Below are 6,180 nucleotides of genomic sequence, written 5' to 3'. Positions count from 1 at the left end.
GAGAGTGCTTTGTCTCACCAGCATTAGTACAACACTTCGTACTTTTAAAGAGATTACAAATACATTATGCCATTTGATCCTCACAAAAACCCTCTGAGATAGGCTGGAGACTTTAAAGACAAAGAAATTGGCTCAAAGAGATTTTCTAACAAAGCTTGTTAGTTAGTGGCAAAATTAGATCTCCTGACGCTTAGCTTGCGCTCTCTCCGCCACACTGAAGGCTCAGCTGGACAAGTCGAAAGGAAAATTTTCTAAGGCCTGCAAAACATCACTTTTAAGAGTTTATTGCTTTCTTATTATTTAAGATTTTTAAAAAAAACTGTTCACTTTAGATAAATTGGACAAATCTGGAAAATATAAATTAGATGAAACTCAGCAATACTGTCAATGTCTAAAAGAAAATTTGTGTCATGAATATGTTTATATATATTTAGGTAGTTGACATCATATGAAGGTTATAGTTCAATTTCTTACAGTATCAGTTTCTAATTATATTGGCAACATGGTTTCATGTTTTGAATATTTTTCCGAAATTTTAAAAGATAATACATATTTTAACATCAGGATATGCTACATCTTTTTCGCTATTTCTAATTGCCAGTCATACTCTTTCTAAGCTTTCACATTATCAATAATAAGTAATAAAGAACCTTAGAATTACTTTCACTTTTAAAAATCAGAATTGCCAGTCATAAAATATGCTTTTAAAAATCATTGCTACAAACTCTCTTATGTTTTCCTAAAGCCTGTATCAATTTACTTTTAACCCACCGTTAAAATGTACAGTCTAATTTAGTATTTGCCAATATTTGACATTTCACTATGACAAAGTCTTAGAAGTTAAAAGGCTGACTTTAATTCCATCTCTTCTTATTCATAGTTGCAGGAAATGTCATTCTTCCTGGTTAAGTCACCAGGAAAAAAATAAACTGCCTAAACACTATTTTTTTTTAAAGACTTTATTTATTTATTTAGGGGAGAGAGAGAGAGAACACAAGCAGGGGAACCAGAGGGAGAGGGAGAAATAGGCCCCATGCTGAGCAGGGAGCTGTATGTGGGGCTCAGTTCCAGGACCCTGAGACCATGACCCCAGCTGAAGGCAGAAGTTAAACCAACTGAGCCACCCAGGCGCTCCAACCTAAACACTATTTTACTTATTTTAGAGTATTATAAAAACAATGCCATATTTTACATAGTCTTCTAAAACTCAGTTCTTGGCTTAAACTACTTCTAGTTTCACCCATATAGATGTACCTGTCGTTCATTGACTTTTCACTGTATAATATTCCACTGTATAAATATACAATTTATTTATTGATTCTTCAGCATGGGAATATGTGAGCTATTATCAATTCTTCATCATGACCTCTAATGCTATGAACATTCTTTTTTTTCTTCAATGATAAATTCATTTATTTTCCTGAATTTAGTTTGCTGTGTGCGGTTCCCTGCGAAGATGGGGCAACCACACAATGTCCTTGAGGCCCCAGTCGCAGACCTCAGTATTATCCATAGGCAGCAGAATACATCAGAGGTCCAAGAGATATCTTCCAACCTAAGCCAGGTATTTTGGTTTCAAATAGTCACCCAGCTCCTCTATACAGGCCCAGAAAGATGGTCCTTCTTCCCCACCTAGGAAAAGTTGATAGCAGTGCTTTGAAGAATACTTTGACCCTGAGGCTCCTCTGTCACCATCGCCTGAGGGAACTTGAACTGGTAGTGGCCACAGTGTACAAATCCCAGGAACTTGGCTTCCATGTCATTTTCTCGGAGTGCCGCCACGGTTTGCTCAGCTGTTCCTCAGAGGGTCTCCTCAGGCTGCCATTCTGCCTGTGGGAGTATCCAAACATGCTGGCCTCCAAGCTTCTCTTTGACCAACACAACAAGGTTCCTGTCTAGCTTCTGGTGCAGTGGTCATTCTTCTTATTGGCTTCTCAATAATGCAAGCTACAAGTCAGCTTTCTTCTTTGCCAGTTACTGGGCTTCATCCAAAGCACAAAGCTCAAGGTCTGAATACCTAATTCTACCTCCATCTGCTGTAATAGAGCCGCAATATCTGAGGCCAGCGGTGGCCACTGCAGGCACAAGATGCCCAACAGGCACCTTAGGACCCGCTGCTCCAGAGTGTGGCCACAAGAACCCAGGCAACTGGCCCAGAGCCCCTTGATGCACTGCCAGTCGTTCGCCACCCCTTAACCGTCTGCCTTATGGGTGCTGCCCTTTGTCTGCCCTCTCCTGCTATTAACGTTCTTGTACATGTTTCCTGATGCACACGTGCAAAAATTTCCCCAGGGTAAATAAATGGAATTATTTGGTTACAGCATGGTACTCTTGAGAAGAGGCAGTTTAAAATAATTATGTTCATAGAACTAGGTACTCAGAACTTTCTTCATTGCTATATTTAAGTCAAGAGGACAAGAAACTTGGTTCAAAAACAAAAAAACAAAAACCATTATCTAGGTTCCAACTAGTTCTCTTTTACTTTGGATTTTGTTCCTAAATTTTATTTCATGTCATCAGAGCCTAGTTGTAACGTATGTTCTGGACCATGACTTTAAAACATACTCCAGGATGTCATCTTAGCATAGCAGTAGAACAACCTAGGAGAAACACTTTGCAATGACCTGTCCACGGGTTTTCTGAAGCAGAAAGAGTAGGTGTGATTTCATCGTTGATTATAAATATTTATTGAACATTCCCATGGTGTTGGAACTTGGACTCAGGGAACAGTAAGATGAATGAAAATGAGAAAGGTGAAGTCTGGAAATCCCAGCAGGTCCACAAGGTGGTGCAAGTGCCAGTTGTGAGAACATGTAATCAAACAAAGGAGTAAACTGTTTCAGAGAGGGTGCTCAGGAATAAGTGACCATACGAGGGTTTGAGGACAAGGTAGTTCCTAAATTGCACAAGCAGAAAAGCAACACCATTCATCAACAGACTAACCTGGCAAAGATCTAGAGCAACTTGCTATTCAGGCAAGGTAGACAAATCAAGGGGAACTCATTTGGAGGACAACTTAAAGAAAACCACAGAGCCATGTGTGCATATTATAAAAACTTACAAACAGGTCTTATGAGTGTGATGAGATGAAGAAAATTTTATTCATAAAAGTGCCTCTTAGGGAGAATACTGTATTTACTTGAAAGGCAAGCAGCAACAACTATTCTTAGGATAAAAAACTCAGACACTAAAGGCATCAATAATGGCCAAGATTTTACAGAAAGGGATTTTACCAGAGATATGAGAGAGAGAGAGAGAAAGAGTAGTTGACAGAAGAAAGTAGGTAAGGAAGGAGAACAGATTACAGGACTAAATTAAAAATCCTTTCTACCACTGCTTCTATATATCTTTAGCAAAAACATTCCCATAAAGTATACATGTGGGTAGATTTTTAAGTCAAATCTAGTAAAGGCTGAATTTCAAATTTAGGTGGAGGCAGGGTGGAACCAAGATAGGATACAAAGATGGGAAAGCTGGAAATGCACGTAACCCAGAGAAAATAAGTAGGGATCTTTAAACTACCACAGGAATAACTTTGGTCTACTGTGAACTGTGGAAATCGTATGCAAATGGATTCACTTAGATCTACAAGGAGTTAGAAGCTCTTAGCTAACTCCTGCTTTGCATAGGGAACCTGCAAGAACCCCAATCCTACCTGCCAGCTGAAATGCTGAGATTAATACAGGGCCCTTGGCAAGACTTATGTTAGACTGCTCTGATGAACAGTCTAAACCTAAAGTTTCTCATGTACCCCACACTTGGATTCCAAATTTTCTACAGGGCCAGTAGTTGATTTGAGCTCATAGGGGTAGAGTGGACTGGGTGATTATGTTACAGTGAAAATACCTCAGGCAAGGGATCCAATACATAGCACAAACACCTCACGATGGACATGTGGAATCAGTATAAATGCCAAAAACTGCCTAAAAAGACAGCCCGTACTGAAAACTGTAGTTGCCTACGTATATAGAATATCGATTGTTTTGAAGGTTAGCCTCATGAGGTTTTGAAATAGTTTGCCTATTTTTTTTTTAAGTTTAGATTAAGATACACCTTTAGAGATGAACCAGGTGAAGGCATTAAAGAGATATCATGGTGGAGTACCCAATGAAAAAAACTGAAAATGAAAACACAACAGATTCTGCAAAGACAGAGACATGGAGAATAATGGGAGGTATTGGGGAGAGACTAGGTGGCAAAAGAAGAGCCAAATAGATGGCAACATCCAGCACATCCAGCCAGAGCATTAGTTTTCTCATGGATTTAGTTTGGCCACCTTTCTATATCCAATATGCTTTTTATTAAGTGCTACAAGTAACCTGTAATATGGCTAGATTAAAAAGTAAGGGGAAAATGAAAGGTAAGACCCCAAAGTCATATCCTATTGATCAAAAGATTTTTTTTTAATCACCATAGAGTTTTCCCTTTTTTTTTTTTTTCAGATTTTATTTATTTATTTGAGAGAGAGAATGAGACAGAGAGAGAGAGCATGAGAGAGGGGGAAGGATCAGAGGGAGAAGCAGACTCCCTGCTGAGCAGGGAGTCCGATGCGGGACTCGATCCCGGGACTCCAGGATCATGACCTGAGCCGAAGGCAGTCGCTCAACCAACTGAGCCACCCAGGCGTCCCCCTTCTCTTTTAAGGTAAACAAATCTAAGGTCATCTTCCTTGGCTTTGTAGAGTATTTGTCTACCAACCAGCAGTTTTGTTTCCCTTTTCCACCCTCATCTTTTATCTTAACCACCTGGTTGTCCTGCCCTCCCCTCCACCCCAGTCTGACACTGGGGTATGTGAGTTTTTCCACTCAGACTTTAAAAGAGTACTCCTGAAGATTCCAGCCTTGGATGTATGTTTTCCCACACTATTCTTTCTGTTGAAAACAGCAGAGTATCAAGGTTAAGAACACATTGTTTGGAGCCAGTCTGCATGGGTTCAAATCCTGAGTCTACCACATACATACAAGTGTTACCTCTGACAATTACTAACTCCCTCTGGATCACACTTTATGAAAGGGTGACAATAATAGTGCCTTCCTCTCCAGACTGTTATGAACATTAACAAATGCTAAGAACAATGCCTGGCACACAACACTGTGAACTCTTTGGCATTATGATGATGATGCTTAGAAAAGAAACACATCCACTCCTGTATCTTCATTTATGTATTTATTTTAAAGATTTATTTACTTATTTTAGATAGAGAAAGAGAACGTGCCCAAGCAGGAGAGGCAGAGGGAGAAGGAGAGACAATCTCAAGCAGACTCCATACTGACCCCGGAGCCCAAGGTGGGGCTCAACCTCATGACCCTGAGAACACTACCTGAGCCAAATCTAGCAGTCTGATGCCTAATAAGCTGCTAAATTCCTTTTGGATATTGTCACCAGACTGTTCTGCTAGGACCTCCACTTAACATGCCCAAAACTGAAGTCTTCTTTTTTTTTTTTTCTCAGATTATTTGTCTGTCTCTGTTCTGTGTTTTCTACATGATATCACAATCGTTCCATTCACCCAATCTCAAAACCTACTTGTCAACTTAAACTGCTTATTCTTCAATTTCCCTATCTCATCAGTCTGAGGGTTTTTTTTTTTTTTAAGATTTATTTATTTGACAGTGAGAGACAGTGAGAGAGGGAACACAAGCAGGGGCAGTGGGAGAGGGAGAAGCAGGCTCCCTGCCAAGCAGGGAGCCTGACATGAGGCTCAATCCCAGGACCCCAGGATCATGACCTGAGCTGAAGGCAGACACTTAACCAAGTGAGCCACCCAGGCACCCCCTGTCTGAGTTCTAGCTATCCTTTTCAGATATGCCCCTCATATATGTCTACTTGATTTTTTTCCCCATTTCTTCTTCACTGCCTGACTCTAGACACTCCTAACTGCTTATTTGAATTACCGCCATAGCCTGTGAACTGGTCTCCCTTCCTCTACTCTCTTGCTCTTTGAACATACCTTCTATGTGAGCAGCAAATCATGTTAAAACCCTATCTGCCCTAATTACTCCCTTGCTCAAATTACATTAAATTTACAACTATTTAATAGTACTTTAAAGCTCATTAGGTAGATTTTCAAGGTGCTTTATGATCTGCCCACTAGCTTTGTCTTCACATTTGTCTTCCATGACAATCAAAGCTTTCTCTGCTCCACTCATGTTCACAGCTCCCAGCTTTCCAACCACACCT

General features: G+C 40.1%; 1 pseudogene; it reads right to left on the bottom strand.

Moving 5' to 3' along the window:
- Window positions 1–1,200: 1,200 nt before the first annotated feature.
- Window positions 1,201–5,900, bottom strand: LOC118007567 (annotated as a pseudogene).
- Between the last annotated feature and the right edge of the window lie 280 nt (window positions 5,901–6,180).

The sequence above is a fragment of the Mirounga leonina genome, unplaced genomic scaffold, assembly GCF_011800145.1.
Source record: "Mirounga leonina isolate KUSES-001 unplaced genomic scaffold, KU_Mleo_1.0 Mir_125, whole genome shotgun sequence".
Lineage (NCBI taxonomy): Eukaryota > Metazoa > Chordata > Mammalia > Carnivora > Phocidae > Mirounga > Mirounga leonina.
The sequence above is the reverse complement of the archived record's forward strand: the minus strand, read 5'-3'. Positions and strand labels throughout refer to the sequence as shown.